Below are 20,395 nucleotides of genomic sequence, written 5' to 3' on the forward strand. Positions count from 1 at the left end.
AATAGAAACGATATGTAAGATACTTTTTTAAAAAAAGGACTTAGAGGGAGATAGCAGCCACAGGACACCCAAATCTTTCAGAGAAAGAGAATTTATTGCTCTCTTCTTCCCACCTCACTCAGTCCTGAAGATGCTGTTAAGATTCAGAGGAAGAAGCTGACACTGACCAGAGGGAATCCTGTGTTTGAATGGAATTTATGCATCACTAATGAGGTGCATGAATATGCAACAGGTTATTGGTTTAGGTTATAACAAAATGTTAAAATAGAAACGATATGTAAGATACTTTTTTAAAAAAAGGACTTAGAGGGAGATAGCAGCCACAGGACACCCAAATCTTTCAGAGAAAGAGAATTTATTGCCCCATTATCAGAAGAAACTTCCTCCTGCCTCACTCAGCCCTGAAGACACCATTAGGATTCAGAGGAAGAAGCTGACACTGACCAGAGAGAATCCTGTGTTTGAATGGAATTTATGCATCACTAATGAGGTGCATGAATATGCAACAGGTTATTGGTTTAGGTCATAACATAATGTTAAAATAGAAACTGTGCTATGTAAGATATTTTTTTCTAAAGAAAGGACTCACAGCGAGATGGCAGCCACAGGACATCCAAATCTTTCAGAGAAAAAGAATTTTTTGCTCCATTATTAGAAGAAACTTCCTCCTGCCTCACCCAGCCATGAAGATGCCCTCAAGATTAAGAGGAAAAAGCTGACACTGCCCAGACAGAATCCTGTATTTAAATGGGATTTATGCATCATGTATGAGGTGTATGAATATGCAACAGGCTGTTGTTTTTAAGGGTTAATCCTCTGTTAGCGTGGGTCCTTTTTCAGGCTTATTTTGCCCAGAAAAAGGTACCTGGATGTCTGTAACTCTTTGTATTTATTGTCTCATATTATCCTAATCCAAATAGTCCAAACTATTATTACTCTAATTACATTGCTGTTTTTACAACCATTTTATTATTACTAAACTTTGAAAATTTTAAAAACAATTGATTCCCGTTTTTCACATTCACAAATGGGATTCTCACAGCTTTAGCAGTGATGGGAGTGATACAAAAACTAACCAGGCTTCCAAGGCTCATCAGCATCTCCAATAATATCCAAAAACTTCTTCCAGAGAGCTGAGCATGAGGCAAGAGAACTGGGCAAGGAGTCTACAAAATTCCAGTGCCAGCCCTTGATTCCAAACTCAAGAATAAGCACAGAGACACAACAGCAGCAGAAACAAACAAGCACAGCAAATAAAATCGAAATAAATGAGCAAGAAAGCACCAGCAGCAGGATTTTAGCAATAAAAGTGAATTTCAGTCATTTTTTCAGGAAGTCTCCTCACATGCATCTCATCTTTTTACAGCACTGTCAAGTTTCACTCGCCCTTCAAGTCAGTTTTGGTTTTGATTTGAGGACACGGGAAGTTTAAAAATTTGAAAAAATCATTTGCCTGTCTGCCTGCCCAAGTAAGGGCAGTGCTTCAAAACCATGGCCAATGTCAGAATAATTTCAGTCCATTCCTGTGATTTACCCACGAGCTAGAGCAGGAACAGGGCAGGGCTGCTCCACCTGCATAAACCCAGCAGATTTAGGGCTGGGATCAGTGAGGCAGGGCCAGCTTTCCCAAGTGTTGCCATGACAATGAGGTGAACACCACACAGATGCAGCACATCCTCAATTCTGAATGAAATCAGATTCTTAAACCAAGCAGATTCTCAAATCCTTGTTTCTCTCTTTACCAGCACAGGACAGAGAAGAGGAATGTGGCTTTCAACATGCAGAGCCTGGAAAAATCTCCTGTAGCATCCTTGGGTATCACTGGATCTTCCTCATGAGCTACCCACAACACCCAGATTTTCTCAAAAATTGGAAAAAAAGGCCCAAGAGGCTGCCAAGGGATGAAAATGGCACGAGCAGGGCTGCCCCAGTGCCAGGACACAGAGGGTGGGGAGCTGCTCCAGCTGAGGGGATGAGCTCAGCCCCAGCAGCAGCTCTGGGCCCTGGGATGAGCTGTCAACGCTGCCACCCACCAATAAAAACATCTGAAACCACCAAACCCTAAAAATAAACCCATCCTCCAGCCAAACATCCCCTTTTGAATGCATGGAGGAGTGGTTTGATGCAAAACCACCACCAAAAAAAAAAAATGATGCACGAAAAAATGATCTGTGCTCAGCCTCAGGATGTCTGCAGCTTCAGCCTGCCCCTGTCCTCACTGCTGTGACATCCAAACACCTGGCACAGCAGGACAGCGTCAAAGCCAGCTGTCCTTGTGAACTCCACACCATTCTTTTCACTCCACATCATTCTTTTCACTCCACATCCAGATCTTTCATCTGTTTTTGTGGGGGTGGATGTGGCACTGCTGAGCTGGGGGTGCACTGGTGTGCGCTGTCTGTGTGAGAGCAGGAATTAGCAAAGAATATCCACTGTGCCCCAAAAAGAGCAGGAATTATCAAAGAATATCCTTGTGGCAGGAATTAGCAAAGAATATCCATTGTAACAAGAATTATCCAAGAATATCCATTGTGCCCCAAAAAGAGCAGGAATTATCCAAGAATATCCATTGTGCCCCACAAAGATCAGGAATTATCCAAGAATATCCATTGTACACCACAAAGAGCAGGAATTACCCAAGAATATCCAGTGTGCCTCACAAAGAGCAGGAATTACCCAAGAATATCCTTTGTGTCAGGAATTATCCAAGAATATTCTTAGTGCCCCAAAAAGAGCAGGAATTATCCAAGAATATCCAGTGTGCCTCACAAAGATCAGGATTTATCCAAGAATATCCATTGTACACCACAAAGAGCAGGAATTATCCAAGAATATCCATTGTGCCCCACAAAGATCAGGATTTATCCAAGAATATTCTTTGTGCCTCACAAAGATCAGGATTTATCAAAGAATATCCATTGTGCCCCACAAAGAGCAGGAATTATCCAAGAATATCCTTTGTGTCAGGAATTATCCAAGAATATCCATTGTGCCCCAAAAAGATCAGGATTTATCCAAGAATATCCATTGTGCCCCACAAAGATCAGGATTTATCCAAGAATATCCAGTGTGCCCCACAAAGAGCAGGAATTACCCAAGAATATCCACTGTACACCACAAAGAGCAGGATTTATCCAAGAATATCCATTGTGCCCCACGAAGAACAGGATTTACCAAAGAATATCCAGTGTGCCCCACAAAGAGCAGGAATTACCCAAGAATATCCACTGTACACCACAAAGAGCAGGATTTATCCAAGAATATTCTTAGTGCCCACAAAGATCAGGAATTATCCAAGAATATCCTTTGTGCCCCACAAAGAGCAGGAATTACCCAAGAATATCCATTGTACACCACAAAGATCAGGATTTATCCAAGAATATCCATTGTACACCACAAAGATCAGGAATTTTCCAAGAATATCCTTTGTGCCCCACAAAGGTCAGGAACTTTCCAAGAATATCCTTAATAAACCCCCATTTCCCCGTGCACTTTTCCCACAGATTTTGGATGCTGCTGGAGCTCAGCTGCGCTCCTGTGAGGCTGAAATCCTTCAAAGGAGCTGCCAGTGCTGCAAAAAGCAGCAGCAGCCCTTGCTGGGGCCCTGAGGATGCCCTTCCTAACCTGAATATTCCATTTTCCACACAAGTGCATCCTGCACTCCCATCTCCTCTCCTCGGGGGAGATGCAGAGCGGGAGGAAAAAGCTGCTCAAAATCTCAGCATTATCGACTTCCCTGAGTGGAAATGTTTCACTCACTGAAGCAAATATTCCCCTCCCTTGATGCTGGCCTGGGCTGTAATTATATAATTATATTCCAGGTAGAGCTGACAGAAAGAATTCAGAAAGAAAATCATCAGTTTCCCATGGGAATTTCAAGTAGCCATGAAGGAATAATCCAGATTTCTGAATTCTCATTCATTCTGACCTTGCCTGCTGTGACACGGGAAAGAGCAGCCTCTCAGTTTTAGGAAATCCCACTAAAAGTTAATTGGGAAAAAAAAAGGGAAATACTCCCAGCTTTCAGCCCACAGAAATTTTAGCTGCAGTAATTGTGGCAACTTTCTGCCAATATTTCAATATTTCAGCCCAATTTCCACCTGGTGGGAGGCAAAGGTTGCTGCTGGTGTGGCCTCACAGCAAACAGAAGCCAGCTGACAAAAATCAGTGCCTGGTGATCACGTTATTTGAACAGCATGGTAAACAGAGGACATCTTTAAAAGAAAAATAAAAATAAAAGAAGAAAAAAAGAGACTTTTTCTTCCCTTTACACTTATTTTACAGTTTGAACTGTCTTGAGGTGAATTGCTCCACGTCAGAGAGATTTGCCCATTCAGGAGATGCTTCCTCAGGTCATTTCAAAGCACACATTTCCCCAAAATTCCCAATTTTCCCAACTGATCAGCCCCCAAATCAGCCAGGATTACACTGAGCATTTGAAAATAACACCACTGCCCACTTCTTACTCTTTTCATTCTCTTTGACTCTTCCAGTGCCATTAAATGAAGTCTGATCAGGCCATTGGAAGTGCAGATTAATCAGCTACCACCACTGTAAAGCTTCAGGACTTAATTTTGTATATTCTCACACCAAAAATACCAACATGATTTTGGTGTCCTGGCTGAATTAACCAGCTCATATTGAATTAAAAACTGCTGGGTTGTAGCACTTTTTCCACTATTTCAGGACTTAATTTTGTATATTCTCACATCAAAAATATCAACATAACTTTGGTGTCCTGGCTGAATTAACCAGCTCCTATTGCATTAAAATCTGCTGGGTTTTAGCACTTTTTCCACTATTTCAAGACTTAATTTTGTATATCCTCACATCAAAAATATCAACATAACTTTGGTGTCCTGGCTGAATTAACCAGCTCCTATTGAATTAGAAACTGCTGGGTTTTAGCACTTTCTCCTGTGAGTATTTCCCTACAGAATTAAGGCTCTGCAGGGTTCTCCCCCTTTCCTGACACAAATTTCACAGCTCAATGCACCATCAATTATTGTTCCCTACCTGCAAGGCAGAAATAAACCCTTTTGTGTGCTTTAATAATAACACAACCAGCATCAAATAGCTCTGCTCAAGGCTTACAGCTGCTAAGTTTATTACCCAGGTTAGCATTTCATGCCAAAAACCTGAAATTCACACAAGTCCAGTTGCCATTAGATGGAAATAGAGCAGAAAAGCAGCAAAACACACAGAAAATCAATATTTTTGACCCACCCTGCAGCAGAGAAGCTGGGGCTGCCCCATGCCTGCCCCAGGTTGGACAGGGTTTGGAGCAGGAAATTAGGATGGGCTTTAATGCCCCTTCCAGCCTGGAACTGCAGGAGATTCCCCTGCAAAACCTCAAGGACACTTTTCTTCCCTTTTCCTTGTGCAGTCAGGAATTTTGTTTGGCCCAAAATTGTGCAAAATGGCATCACTGGCACAGGGGAGGGAGGGAGGGAGGAGCAGATGCTGCTTTTGTGGCTTAAATACCAACAGCAGATAAATGAAGCCATTTTAATGATAAAATCAGTCTGAGATGAAATAATAATAATAAAAAAAAATCAAATAAGAAGCAGTTGCCACTGGTGACACCAATCAATAAAAATAAAAACAATAAAATAAAATAAAATAAAATCCTGAGTGAGGTGAAATAATTTCCAGGCCTCAAACCTCACGTGCTCCCAGAGTATATTTAACTGTATGACATAAACAGAATAAAGCAGGTGATTAACAGGCTCAGGGATTAATATCTTGTCATTCCAGCAGGAGAGCAGGCGCAGGCACATCCTGAAACACAAGGGAGGAAATGCTAAAAATAACCAGCCAGGCTCAGTCCCCAGCGAGCATTTTATCTCTGCAATCAACACTTGGCCTTTACACAAATGCCAGCCCATTGATCTGCTCGGCCCAAACTGAATTTTCCATCTCATTTTTACACCGGCACTGAGAGTTGTTTCTTTCCCTTTCGGTAATATCTGAGTGGTTCTCACTCTGTTTTTTTCAGCTATTTCTTCACCTTGTTAAAGGGTGTAGGTCTAAAGGAAGCACCGGTAATTCATTAATTTCACCTTGTAAATTTATGAATTTCACTTTGTTAAAGGATGCAGGTCTAAAGGAAGCACCAATTTAATATTTAGTTTATTTAATATTTAGGAAATTTAATATTCAGAAGCTTTGTGCAAACTCCTCATTTCAGCATTCTAGTTGCCTAAAAAATGGATATAAACCTGTAAATTTATTAATTTCTCTTTGTTAAAGGATGCAGGTCTAAAGGAAGCACCAGTAAATTTAATATCCAGGAGCTTTGTGCAAACTCTTCATTTCAGCATTCTAGTTGCCTAAAAAATGGATATTAACCTGTAAATTTATTAATTTCTCTTTGTTAAAGGATGCAGGTCTAAAGGAAGCACCAGTAAATTTAATATCCAGGAGTTTTGTGCAAACTCTTCATTTCAGCATTCTGGTTTCCTAAAAAATGGGCATAAACCAGTAAATTTAATAATTTCACCTTGTAAATTTATTAATTTCACTTTGTTAAAGGATTGTAGGTCTAAAGGAAGCACCAGTAAATTTAATATTCAGGAGCTTTGTGCAAACTCCTCATTCCAGCATTCTGGCTTCCTAAAAAATGGATATAAACCAGTAAATTTAATAATTTCACCTTGTTAAAGGATCCAGGTCTAAAGGAAGCACCAGTAAATTCAATATTCAGGAGCTCTGTGCAAACTCCTCATTTCAGCATTCTGGTTTCCTAAAAAATGGGCATAAACCAGTAAATTCATTAATTTCACCTTGTAAATTTATTAATTTCAATTTGTTAAAGGATGTAGGTCTAAAGGAAGCACCAGTAAATTTAATATTCAGCAGCTTTGTGCAAACTCTTCATTTCAGCATTCTAGTTGCCTAAAAAATGGATATAAACCTGTAAATTTATTAATTTCTCTTTGTTAAAGGATGCAGGTCTAAAGGAAGCACCAGTAAATTTAATATCCAGGAGCTTTGTGCAAACTCTTCATTTCAGCATTCTGGTTTCCTAAAAAATGGGCATAAACCAGTAAATTTAATAATTTCACCTTGTAAATTTATTAATTTCACTTTGTTAAAGGATTGTAGGTCTAAAGGAAGCACCAGTAAATTTAATATTCAGCAGCTTTGTGCAAAATCCTCATTCCAGCATTCTGGTTGCCTAAAAAATGGATATAAACCTGTAAATTTAATAATTTCACCTTGTTGAAGGATGCAGGTCTAAAGGAAGCACCAGTAAATTGAATATTCAGCAGCTTTGTGCAAACTCTTCATTCCAGCATTCTAGTTGCCTAAAAAATGGATATAAACCAGTAAATTCATTAATTTCACCTTGTAAATTTATTAATTTCAATTTGTTAAAGGATGTAGGTCTAAAGGAAGCACCAGTAAATTTAATATTCAGCAGCTTTGTGCAAAATCCTCATTCCAGCATTCCGGTTTCCTAAGAAATGGACATCAAACCTCGGAATAAATGATCTAAATAAATTATTTCCCACCTAAAGGTGGAAGAAGTTAGAGAGAACCTACACGTCCTGAATGTTGGGTTCATTGTGTGTGAGTATGGCAGGACCTAAAGGCTGCAGTGGACACAAAACCTGCACTGAGCTGGCCTTGAACCTTCAATTTAACTCCGATTTCAGCCCCCTGTGCTGACCACAGGCACAGAAAAGTGAACCTGCTCCAAAAATGTTAACACTGATCTGCACTAAACCCAAAGTGGCTTTGCCACTGAGAGCTGTGGATCAAAAAGGGCTTTTTGTGAGCAGTGAGAACCAGAATTAATTAAACAGAAAGTGACAGTGATCAGCCAGGAGCAAAGACACAGCGCAGTGTTTTTGTGTTTTTCATGAATCAGCTCCCTGCTAAGCACAGGACTAAAGCATGGAATGAATCTGGGTTGCACAATGGTCAATATTTGCTCTAAAACACTGAAATGCAAACAGCACCTTTAGGAAACGCCAGCAGAAACCACAAATAAGCAGCAGAAGCTGTGGCACAGCACAGGGCACTGGGCTTGGATGGGATTCCTTCATTTCCTTCCCTGCTCTGGGTTTGTGACCAAACCAGGGCTGCCAGGGGGCTTAAACCGGGCCTGAACAATCCAAACCTTCCCTGGCTTTCCCACTGAGGCTGAGGGTGCACAGGAATCTGGGAGGGAGCACCCTGAGGTGCCCAGCAATAAAAAATGGGAGAAGAAATAGGAAAGGAGAATGTTTGGAGTGTCTTTGTCTCTCCAAATAATCCTTGCACCTGAGGAATTCCTGAATTTCTCCTTTCCAGTCCTGTTCCCTGCCTGCCAGGCTTAACCCACCCCACACAGCAAAGTGGAATATCCTCTGCCAGCTCAGGGATGCTCAAAATTCACATTTCCACATCAAACCCCACAAAAGCACAAGTTCCCTCCACCAGCTCCTGCTCCACAGGAAAATTTCAGGCTCCAAATTGCTGAGATCAGTGCTCGTGTGGGGAATTAAAAGTGATTACAAGTGAAAGATCACACAGGGAGCACCCTGAGGTGCTCAGCAATAAAAACTGGGGGAAGAAATAGGAAAGGAGAATGTTTGGAATCTCTTTGCCTTCCCAAGCAATCCTTGCACCTGAGGAATTCCTGAATTCCACCTTTCCAGTCCTATTCCCTGCCTGCCAGGGTTAACCCACCCCACACAGAAAGGTGAAATATTCCCTGCCAGCTCAGGGATGCTCAAAATTCACATTTCCACATCAACATCAATCAAACCCCACAAAAGCACAAGTTCCCTCCACCAGCCCCTGCTCCACAGGAAAATTTCAGGCTCCCAAATTGCTGAGATCAGTGCTCCTGTGGCCAGTGGAGAATTAAAAGTGATTACAAGTGCAAGTTCACACTGGGCATCTCGTGGATGTCTCTTATTACATCCCATGAGATAATTGCTCATTGCTCATGATGAAATTTCCTTCTGGCTTTTGATGAACTGTGTTCTTTCCAGGAGGGAGGAAAAACAGCTCCAGCCCTTTGCTTTAATTGGAGCTGACAGTTTGCAGATTTGAGCCTGGAGCCTTGAAAAAGCTCAGCAGCTGATGAGAATCCACTCTTTCCTCAATAGCAGATCTCTTGAGTTAAATTTATATTGCTTTTCAATAAAAACAAATACTCCCTGCCCACACACCAAACCACTAGGTAATGTTGTTTAAGGGAAAAAACCCCAGTTATTTGCTAAGTTTGAATGAAGATCCTTGCATACAAAAAAAAAAAAAAAGGGAGAATAGTATTTAAACTTTTCCATGGAAGATCTCTGTGGAAAAGAAACAAAACCTCAATATTATTGCATTGAGTGATTCTTCTGCATTGAATCCACTTTTTCCTCAATAGCAGATCTCTTGAGTTAAATTTATATTGCTTTACAATAAAAACAAATACTCCCTGCCCACACACCAAACCACTAGGTAATGTTGTTTAAGGGAAAAAACCCCAATTATTTGATAAGTTTGAATGAAGATCCTTGCATACAAAAAAAAAAAAGGGAGAATGGTATTTAAACTTTTCCATGGAAGATCTCTGTGGAAAAGAAACAAAAACTCAGTATTATTGCATTGAGTGATTCTTCTGCATTTCCTGCCAGGAATCACCATCACTTTTCTAGCCCTTGGCACTAAGAGGTCAACAATCAACCACCTGCATCCCTTTTTTCTGTGCCCAGAACAGTGACAAAGCCACAATATTAAAAAAAAAAAACAAAAACAGTTTAATAAAGTCAAAGACAACCACCCAGGGCAGCTGGAAAATCTCCACTGCTGTAAGAAGAAGCTCACAGATCCATCAGGAAGGGTTTCAGTGCTCTTTATCGTGCCCTGGGGAGAAGGATGGACTAGGTGGCCTCAGCAAAATCCCTTCCAGAGCTATTTTCAATCATCTAGAAATAGAGGATCAGACAGAAACATATTCCAACAGTGAGAAATCTGTCTTGGCAGAGGATTTCAGCTGTGCTCTTCCTTGACATTGCTCTGCTGTATTTCTCAGAGGCAAGACCATCTGGCCCAGAGCTGATGGTGAGGAGCCCTGCTAAAGCTCAGGTCTGCATCTCCCTCACACCAGCCATCAACTCCTATTTACCACTAAAACCTGAGTTCAAGCATTCAAAAGTTCATAAATCCCCAATCTAATGACATGATCGCCTTGCCTGTCCATAAAGTCAGGCAGTGCCCCCCAAAAGTCATTCAAAAATCAAAATCCTGATTTACTGCAACAGTGAAAAAATCAAGAGGAATTAACTCTGATGTCCTGAGGGTTGAACAGTGGGGCTGAGGGAACACAGAGCTGTGGCTCACAGACACTGGGACCCTCAGCACTGGTGGCACAAAGGGATTATTAACAAATCCTCTGAGTCAGGAACACAATTTTTCCTCCTCCTCCAATTTTTCCAAACGAAAAGCAGCTCCTTCAGCCTGGCATGAGGGAGCTGGAGCATAAAACCTGCTGGATCCCTGATGAGCCTTGAGAGCTCATCCTACCAACCTGAGATTCCCCTTCAGGCTCCCAGAAGGGTCAGCACTGCACTCCTGCCTGCCTTCAGCCTGCAACTCGCCCTTTGTGTGCTCTGAAAGCAGATCAGGAGCTTTCAATGTAATCTCTGCTGACATGCCTCTGGCCAGGCAGCCGTGTGGGAGCAGAGCAAAGTGAGGGGGAGCTCCTGCTTCCTCACTCAGTAAGGTTTGAGGGGCAGCAGGTCCATCAGTTCACCTCCAGGCCCGTGCATTTCACAAATCCAAATGTTTTCTTCTGTGCTGGAGAATCCAAGAGCGCCCTGCAGATGGGAAATGCAGCCTGAGGGTCGGTGGCAGAGCCAGGAACAAAGCTCACCCCAACTCCCAAGTTCTGCTCTCCACGGCCTGGTCACAGGAAAAGAAGGAAGTTTCAAGCCCTAAATCCCTTGGGGTTCCATCAGGGAACGTGGCTCAAGGTCTAGGATCAATCAGCTGAATATTCTGCCAGCACATCGGTGGAACTTCGCTGATTTCGTATCCCAAACTGAATTCTGGAGGATTTTTTTCTGCGTTCTTGGAAATTTCAAACACTAGTACAGAGGGAAAAGAAATATTTAAATTCTGCAAGTCACCCAAGAAACAACAGACTGCACTTTCTCTTTGTTTAAGGAGAATTCAATGATCCCTCTCCCATCAGAGCTCCCAAGGAGAGTGCATGGAAAGGTGAGAGAACACTGCATTACAACTCTGGCCCCTCCAAAAACGCCCTTGACAAGCCATGAATTAGAATCCCTGAAAAACAACCATAACTCCAACAGGGCTCTCCATTCTCTCCCTGGAAAACAGGAACTGAAGGGAAAGGGCAGGACCAGAGCTGCCATTCAGCAGAGCCCTGAATCCTGCCTGAGCCCGGGAGCACTTCTGGAGCAGGGACGATGAGCAAGGCAAACGGATTTGATGGGAACACGCAGGGACAACACGACCTCAAAGCCCTCAGCTCCAGAGGAAGCACCAGGACCAGCCTCTGTGAGCAGCAAAATCAAACCTGCACAAGCACCAGGCAGGGGATGAGCTGGTTTCCGAGGCAGCAGAGCATTCTGTGCTCCTGGAGCCACCCACTTCCACATCGAGGCAGCTGAAAAAGCCATGGACATCCCTCTTCCCAAGGAAAAGGGAAGGAGACAACTGCAACCACCACACTTACAGCACTCCCACGGGTTTTTTTTTTGCAGTTTCCCAGACGTTTGACAAAGTTTCAGTGGAAAAGGCATCCCAGTTCTTCCAAACAATCCCAGCAGTGCCCATCGCAGACCAAAGCAGGAGAATAACAGATTCTTCATGCACAAATTTGGCACAGGATTTTCGCAGCCACAGAGCTCCAAACATGCACTCAAAATAAATGTCAAAACATATGATGCTGTACAGCAAAATCAGAATAAGCAGAGAATTGTGCTGAGCCAAGTATCACACAAATATGAAGCTCCTTCTGATGGCAGTGACTCACAGAGCTGTGCAAAGAGGAAGGCATGGGAAACACAATCACCTTTGTGAAGCCTAAAAAGGAAATAACTCTTCAATAAAACAGAGCCTGTGGTGATGCTGTTAAATGACAGTCTGTTAATAATGCTGCAGGCACCCTAAAGAACTCCTGCCCTTCCAGCACAGAATTAAATCATCTGGAAAAACAGGCACAAGGTACTGAGGATACACCAGTGGTAGAGCTGAGACTACACAGAGTTACCCAACTACTGCCCTGTAAGTCAAAAAAAGAATTTTTCAAAGGAACCACCATGTGCCCAAAAGATGTCACCTGCTCCAGACACAAACCTAGACAACTCAGAGCAGAAAGCAAAGCTCAAAGCAGGGCAAGAACCTCTCCAGCTCTGCCAAGGCTGTGGAAGCTTCCCCTTTCACATCTCCATTATCTATTTGTCACACAGCATCATTCCCACCATAAAAATGGGGGATGTGGGTTATTTACAGCGGCTGCATCCCTTGACAATTCACTCCTCCAGATCCTGAAACCATGAATGAAAAACTCAACAGGTTATCAAGCACGGAGGAAGGTCCTAGAAGGACGAACAACTGCATCATTCTTCATAGCAAACAGTTTCAGGAAAGCAGGGAGTTGCTAAACAGAGGAGAAATAAAAATGGTATCTCATTTGAGCCAAATACACTCCTCCTATAGCAACAGAGAAGTGCAGAGGATGTCATGAGGCTCTTAGCCAAAAAGAGAGAAGGTTCAGCAGTAAAGCCAAGCTCAAGTGACCTCCATGAAGGTGAGCCAGGGCTCACTTGCTTCCCAGCGAGGTAGAAATCAGAATTTGTGACATTCAGAAAGTAATTCTGCAGCTGAGCACGGGCAGTGAAATGAGAGCAAACACCTCCAGTGCCTCCAGCGCAGCTGCACCAACTTCTCTGGGTTTATTCTGGGTTTAGTCTGGCCTCCATCCAGGCAGACTGGAAACACAGAAACACGGGAGAGAAAAAGCCACACGTGCCTCAGCTCCGAGCTTCCTTCCCCACACGCTCCAGGGAAAATGAAATAAATTCCCGGCAGGAATGAGCGCTCCCCGCTCAGGCAGCCAGGCCTTACCTGCGGGACCTGTCGGGAACAGGACGGAGCTCACACCCGCCAGGGAAACACCGACAGGGCTGGAGCACAGCGGGGCCGCTGCGGCCCCAGGCCCGGCTAAAGGTGCCAGCACCACCCGGGCTAAAGCAGCCTCAATCCCGGCTAAAACTGCTGGAACCACCCGGGCTAAAGCAGCCCCAGACCCAGCTAAAGGTGCCGGAACCACCCGGGCTACAGTGGCCAGAACCACCCGGGATAAACTGGCCTCAATCCCGGCTAAAGGTCCTGGAACCAACCCGGCTAAAGGTGCCGGAACCACCCGGCAAAAGCGGCCAGAACCACCCGGGCTAAAGTGGCCTCAATCCCGGCTAAAGGTGCTGGAACCAGCCCAGCTAAAGGGGCCAGAACCACCCGGGCTAAACGTGCCGGAACCAGCCCGGCTAAAGCTGACAGAACTACCCCGGCTAAAACGGCCTCAATCCCGGCTGACAGGGCTAGAACCATGCTGGTAAAGGCGCCTTAATCCCGGCTACAGCTGCCAGAACCACCCGGGTTAGAGGGGCCAGAACCACCCCGGTAAAGGGGGCTTAATCCCGGCTACAGCTATCAGAAGCACTCAGGTTAAAGGGGCCAGAACCACCCCGGTAAAGGCGCCTCAATCCCGGCTAAAGCTGCCAGAACCATCCAGGCTAAAGGGGCCAGAACCACCCCGACAGAGGGGCCAGAATCACGCCGGCTAAAGAGACCAGAACCACCCCGGTTAAAGCTGCCAGAACCACCCCGGTCCCCTCCAGCTGCCCCATCCCGAGGAGAACACCCCGGGGAAAGCCAGGCACGTACCTCAGCGCCAAGGCAGAGCCGAGGATCCCCAGAGCCACAAGCCCAGCGCTGCGCTCGCCGCCGTCCCTCCTCCATGCCCACAGCGGCGCCCGGGCGGGCGGAGAACGCGGGTGAAGCTGGGCACCGGGGCTGGGATCCGCCCTTATGCCGGTACCTCCCGGTGTGGCTGTGGCCCCCGAGCCGGGCCGTGTCCCCGGAGCCGGGCCGTGTCCCCGCGGCCGCCGCGTCCCCGCGGTGCTGCTGCCGCAGCCGCAGCTCGGCCCTGGGGCCGCCCCGCCTGCGCTCCCGCGGGCAGCCGGGAGCCGTAGTTCCGCTCCGGGCGCTCCGACTACAACTCCCGGGAGCCCGCGGGGAGCCCGAGGGGAGCCCGAGGGGAGACCCAGGCCCCGCTCGGCTCGGGGGTGAGGGGGAAGGTGCGGGACAGTGCCCGGTTTGCCCGGGCGGAGCGGCCGCGCAGCCCAAGGGAGGGGATGAGGGAGGGATGCTCGTGGGTTGCGTGTTTGGGGTGTTTAGGATCGCTCAGTCCAACAAGTGCTTGGTTTAGGGGGATTGGGTGTTAAAAGAGTGGGTTTAGATATCAGGGGGGAATTCTGCCCTGTGAAGATCTCCCACGGGGAGACCCAGGCCCGGCTCGGCGGTGAGCGGGAAGGTTCGGGGCAGTGCCCGGTTTGCCCGGGCGGAGGGGATGAAGGAGGATGCTCGTGGGTTGCGTGTTTGGGGTCTTTAGGATCACTCAGTCCAACAAGTGCTTGTTTTAGCAGGATTGGATGTTAAAAGAGTGGGTTTAGGTTGGATATTGGGGGGATTCTGCCCTGTGAGGCACTGGGAGAGGTCGCTCAGGGGAGGTGTAGATCACCCGTCCCTGGAATGCCAGGGCTCGGAGCAAGCTGGGATTGTGGAAGTTTGGAAGTCTTGGAACAAGCTGGGATAGTGGAAGGTGTCCCTGCCCATGGCAGGGGGTGGAATGAGGTGATCTTCAAGATCTTCTTCCAACCCAGACTGTTCTGTGATTCCATGAAGGGAATTGATGCTTTTGTTCAGCAGGTGGGCTTTGAACTCCTCCTCCTGTCCCAGCCTTGTGCCTGGAATGAGATCGTGGGTGACTGAAGGGCCACCAGAGGTGAATTCAAACACCTGGATCATGGAATGGGTTGGGTTGGAGGCAACCTTAAAGATCCCCCAGCTCCAACTCCCTGTTGTGGACAGGGACACCTTCCACAACGCCGGGTTGCTCCATCCAGCCTGGCCTTGAACCTTAACTCATAGGACTACTACTTTTGTAATTACCTTCAGAGGCAGTTTAGGAGTTTGTGTCACGTCTGTGATGCTAACAGTGATGACAGCATTCATGTGACTCTGTCTTGTCAGGTGCAGGACACACAAACTCCGCTGACTTTGCACTTGATGAGCTCAGAGACACCTAAGTGAGGTAAAACCTTGCCAGCATTAATACCCTGCACTCTCCTGTCAGATGAAGACACAAAATCCACTGACTTTGCCTAAAAACTCTGTTAAAGTGAGGTAAAACCTTGCCAGCATTATCCTGCACCCTCCTGCCAGTTGAAGACACACAAACTCTGCTAACTGTGCCCCTGATGAGCTCAGAAACACCTTGAAAACTCTGGTTAAGTGAGGTAAAACCTTGCCAGCTTTATCCTGCACTCTCCTGTCAGGTGAAGACACACAAACTCTGCTGATTTTGCCTAAAACTCTGTTAAAGTGAGGTAAAACCTTGCCAGCTTTATCCTGCACTCTCCTGTCAGGTGCAGGACACACAAACTCCACTGATTTTGCCCCTGCTGTGCTCACAAACACCTAAATGAGGTAAAACCTCGGCAGCTTTAATACCCTGCACTCTCCTGTCAGGTGCAGGACACACAAACTCCACTGATTTTGCCCCTGTGAGCTCAGAGGCACCTTGAAAACTCTGGTTAAGTGAGGTAAAACCTTGCCAGCATTATTACCATGCACTCTCCTGTCAGGTGCAGGACACACAAACTCTGCTGATTTTCCCTAAAACTCTGTTAAAGTGAGGTAAAACCTTGCCAGCTTTATCCTGCACTCTCCTGTCAGGTGCAGGACACACAAACTCCGCTGATTTTGCCTAAAAACTCTGTTAAAGTGAGGTAAAACCTTACCAGCTCTATCCTGCACTCTCCTGTCAGGTAAAGACACACAAACTCTGCTGATTTTGCCCCTGCTGAGCTCACAAACACCTACATGAGGTAAAACCTTGGCAGCTTTAATACCCTGCACTCTCCTGTCAGGTGCAGGACACACAAACTCCACTGACTTTGCCCTTCTGAGCTCAGAAACACCTTGAAAACTCTGGTTAAATGAGGTAAAACCTTGCCAGCATTATTACCATGCACTCTCCTGTCAGGTAAAGACACACAAACTCTGCTGATTTTGCCCCTGCTGAGCTCACAAACACCTACATGAGGTAAAACCTTGGCAGCTTTAATACCCTGCACTCTCCTGTCAGGTAAAGACACGCAAACTCCTCTGATTTTCCCTAAAACTCTGTTAAAGTGAGGTAAAACCTTGCCAGCTTTATCCTGCACTCTCCTGTCAGGTGCAGGACACACAAACTCTGCTGATTTTGCCTAAAAACTCTGTTAAAGTGAGGTAAAACCTTGGCAGCTTTAATACCCTGCACTCTCCTGTCAGGTGCAGGACACAAACTCCGCTGACTTTGCCCCTCTGAGCTCAGAAACACCTTGAAAACTCTGGTTAAATGAGGTAAAACCTTGCCAGCACCAACACCCAGCAGGAATGTGGCAGCAAGGTCACCAAAACCGTCCCTTGTGCCACCCCAGCACCAGCAGAGCACTGAGGGAAGGGGACATCAGGCAGCAGCACTGCCTGGGGCTCCTGCAGGCTGCAGAGAGCAAATTTCTGACAGTGCCAGGGCACAGCAGCTGCCACCCGGAGATTTGTGGCTACAAAGGACCTGTCCAAAACCCAGCTTGTCACTGGCACTTGGTGACAACAGCAGGACTCGGTGTCCCCTGTCCTCTGTGTTGCGTCAAAGGGACGTTGGCCTGGCCAGCTGAGCACACAAAAGGGGAAAAAATGTGAATTTGTGAGGGAATTGATGTGCCTTGGTCCTGACACGGCTGCAGCTCAGGTCAGCCTCTGGCCACAGGGGGAAAGTGAGTGCTGGGGGATGTTTTGGAGTGGGGTCAGTGCTGTTCCCTCCCTCAGCTCGGGCGGATTTGTGTTAATCTGAATTAAAAAATAATAAATCAGAGGCAGGTGAGTGCAGCCAGCTCCAATTGTGAAGATCCATTCTTGGAGTTTTGGGATCCCTCAATGGATACTGAGATCATTCAGGTTTTACTGAGATAATTCAGGACTTCCTTTTGAGTTTTGGGATCACTCAGTAGATACTGAGATCATTCAGGATTTATTTTTGAGTTTTAGGATCACTCAATAGATACTGAGATAATTCAGAATTTATTTTTGAGTTTTGGGTTCACTCAGTAGATACTGAGATAATTCAGGACTTAAATTGAGTTTTGGGATCACTCAGTAGATACTGAGATCATTCAGGATTTATTTTTGAGTTTTGGACTCATTCGATAAATACTGAGATCATTCAGGACTTAAATTTGAGTTTTAGGATCACTCAGTAGATACTGAGATAATTCAGGACTTAAATTGAGTTTTGGGATCACTCAATAAATACTGAGATCATTCAGGACTTAAATTTGAGTTTTGGGATCACTTAATAGATACTGAGATAATTCAACATTTATTTTTGAGTTTTGGGCTCACTCAATAAATACTGAGATCATTCAGGACTTACTTTTGTTTAGAACTTACTTGTTCCAAACAGGAGCTTGCACAGGAGTTATGTCAGGTTGGGTTTGTTTTTTTTTCCAAGCTAATTTCTCTTTAAAAAATAAAAATGAAAAATGTTTTAAGACTAAAAAAAAAAAAATCCCTAAAATTCAAGCCTCCTTTGTATAAAAAAACAAAAATTAAAACCTAAATATATTTAAATTGAAAAGAACTGAAATTCAAGCTAATCTCTCTTTAAGAACAAAATTTAAAATTAAAATTAATTGTTTAAAACAAAAAAAAATTCAAGCTACTCTCTCTTTTAAAAATAAAATTAAAAATAAAATTAAAAATAAAAATAAAATCGACTGTTTGCAAAGCACTGAATATTGGGGAGAAACCTCTGTTTTTGTGGCCCTATCCTGGTTTTCCAAGGAAATCAGCAGGAATTGCTCTTTGCCCACTGGATGCCGCTGTTCCACAGAAATATTCATGAACTCCCTTCAGCACCTTCTGGCAGCCATGGAAGCCACTCCAGGGTCAGCCAGGATTGGTGGATTTCTTTTAAAAATTTAAATTTAAAAATATTACACTTATTATTATTATCATTATCATTATTGCTATATAAATATATAAAATAATACTAATACTAATACTAATGTTTTAAATTGACTTTTTTTTTCCCAAAAAGAAATCTCCTTAATATTTTGCATTTTCCACGTGGAAAACTTGGGCCACTTGATCCCTTAGTGATGTTTTTTGAAGGTGAATATTTCATGGGATCAAAATATGTTGGTGTGATAAAAATCTATTGGTGATCGAGGGGAAAATAGGCTGCCAAAAATTTTGTGGTTTATGGATCCATAGATGTATAAAATATCTCTATAAAATAGAAAATATAAATAATGTATTATGTATAGATATATTAAAATTTATATATAATATATAGTATATTATATATAGTATATACTATATTATATATAGTATATTATGTATTGTATATTGTATATTATGTATTATATTCATATAAAATATATAAAATATAATATGTATAATAGTTGATATAATATGTATTATATAAAATATAATTTATATTATTATCTATTATAATAATATATACTATTATATTGTTATAATGATATATACTGATATACAATAATATAGAATAATAATATAGAACATAGACTATAATAAATATATATTATAACAATTATTGTCGAAATAAATAAAATAATTTAGTAGTATATTATAAAATACAAATATATAAAATAGATAAATGTATCTATTATAAAATAATAAAAAATATAAAAATCTAAAAAAAAAATCTATAATAAAAAATAATAAAGTATAAATTAATCCAAGTGCATGTCCTGCAGTGCTGTTTTGCACACTTAATACAGAAAAAAAAAATTGGTTTGGGGAATCCTGTCCTTAAAAGCAGAGCCTGGAAGTGGCAGCAGGAGCCTCTGCTGTTCCCTTCAGAGGCAGTGACCTGGATAAAGCAGCAAGGACGAGTCTGCTCCCACTTTTCAGGGAAAAACCAATTTATTTATAGCTCAGAACAAAGCAAAGTGACCTACATCCCTCCAGGGCCCAGCTTTGGGAATTAACTTTGAGGAAATTCAGTTCCACTTTTTATTTTCTCCTCTGAACAGAAATACAGCTTAATAGGATCCGAGCCCAAGGGGGATTCCTCTTTATTCCCTCCCTATTTTTAGCACTGAAAAACAACTGGAAAATGAAGCAAAAATAGAATAATTAAGGGTGGCAGGAGCAGGCAGGGACAGACCCCGAACCTGTGGCAACAATTCTGATTTTTGAGGGGTATTTGGAGTCCCGTCCTCCTCCTCCTCCTCCTCCTGTGGCTGCTCCACACAACAATATTTAAGGCAGGATCCCTCCAGGGCACAGCATCACTGAAAAATGAGGAAATCTGGATCAGCATCACTGAAAAATGAGGAAATCTGGATCAGCATCGCTGAAAAATGAGGAAAACTGGATCAGCATCGCTGAAAAAGGAGGAAATCTGGATCAGCATCGCTGAAAAAAGAGGAAATCTGGATCAGTGTTTCTGTACAGGAGGGTTTGTGTGCAGGAGTGTTTCTGTACAGGAGTGCTTTTGTACAGGAGTGTTTTTGCAGGAGTGTTTTTGAGTGTTTTTGTGCAGGAATGTTTGAGTGCAAGGAGTGTCTGTGTGCAGGGGAATTGGCTGCGGTGCCTCCAGCCCCAGGATGTGGGAGAGTCACAGATTTTATGGCGCTCCTGCAGATTTTATCTCCCCACACAGCCCCTGGGATCACACAGGGAGGCAAATCAACAACGTGCATGAGGATCTGTGGGCTGCTCAGGCAGGAAAATACAGGCAGGTAACAACTCAATAAATCTGATGCTTTTTGTGTTTAGAGGTCTTTCTGTAATTAGCTCGATTGTTGGCCACAGAGAGAATTTTTGACAGGTTAATTTAACAGAACAGGAGCTGATTTCCATTTTTATGGCTTTGTGGTGTTCTCCTTATCAAAATCTTGCTGCTAAAGACATCCACTCCTGCCAGCTGGAGGTGGATCCCTGGGAGGAGGCTGCTGAATCCACCTCGGGAAGATTCCCAGATCCTCTCATCACTTCTGGATTCAGATGTGAACCTCAGACTCCACATCTCCCTGACAAAACCCTTTGGAGCTTGTTCCCATGATCCATGAGCAGAAAAATGCTG

The 20,395-nt window shown here is 44.0% G+C and overlaps 1 protein-coding gene across 9 annotated transcripts in view; it reads right to left on the minus strand.

The window, feature by feature from the left end:
• Positions 1-14,196, minus strand: part of MIB2 (MIB E3 ubiquitin protein ligase 2) — a 46,190-nt gene extending 31,994 nt beyond the window's left edge. For 7 of the 9 annotated variants that reach the window (XM_071448755.1, XM_071448754.1, XM_071448760.1 and 4 more), the window contains exon 1: positions 13,900-14,195. The gene's annotated coding sequence lies outside the window, so the exon portion shown is untranslated. Of the gene's footprint in view, positions 1-13,899 lie in introns of all 9 variants that reach the window. The other 2 variants (XM_071448762.1, XM_071448761.1) reach the window with 1 other exon arrangement.
• Between the last annotated feature and the right edge of the window lie 6,199 nt (positions 14,197-20,395).

Source organism: Agelaius tricolor, unplaced genomic scaffold (genome assembly GCF_023055355.1).
Source record: "Agelaius tricolor isolate 1412-34295 unplaced genomic scaffold, bAgeTri1.0.p SCAF_28, whole genome shotgun sequence".
NCBI classification, from domain to species: Eukaryota; Metazoa; Chordata; class Aves; order Passeriformes; family Icteridae; genus Agelaius; species Agelaius tricolor.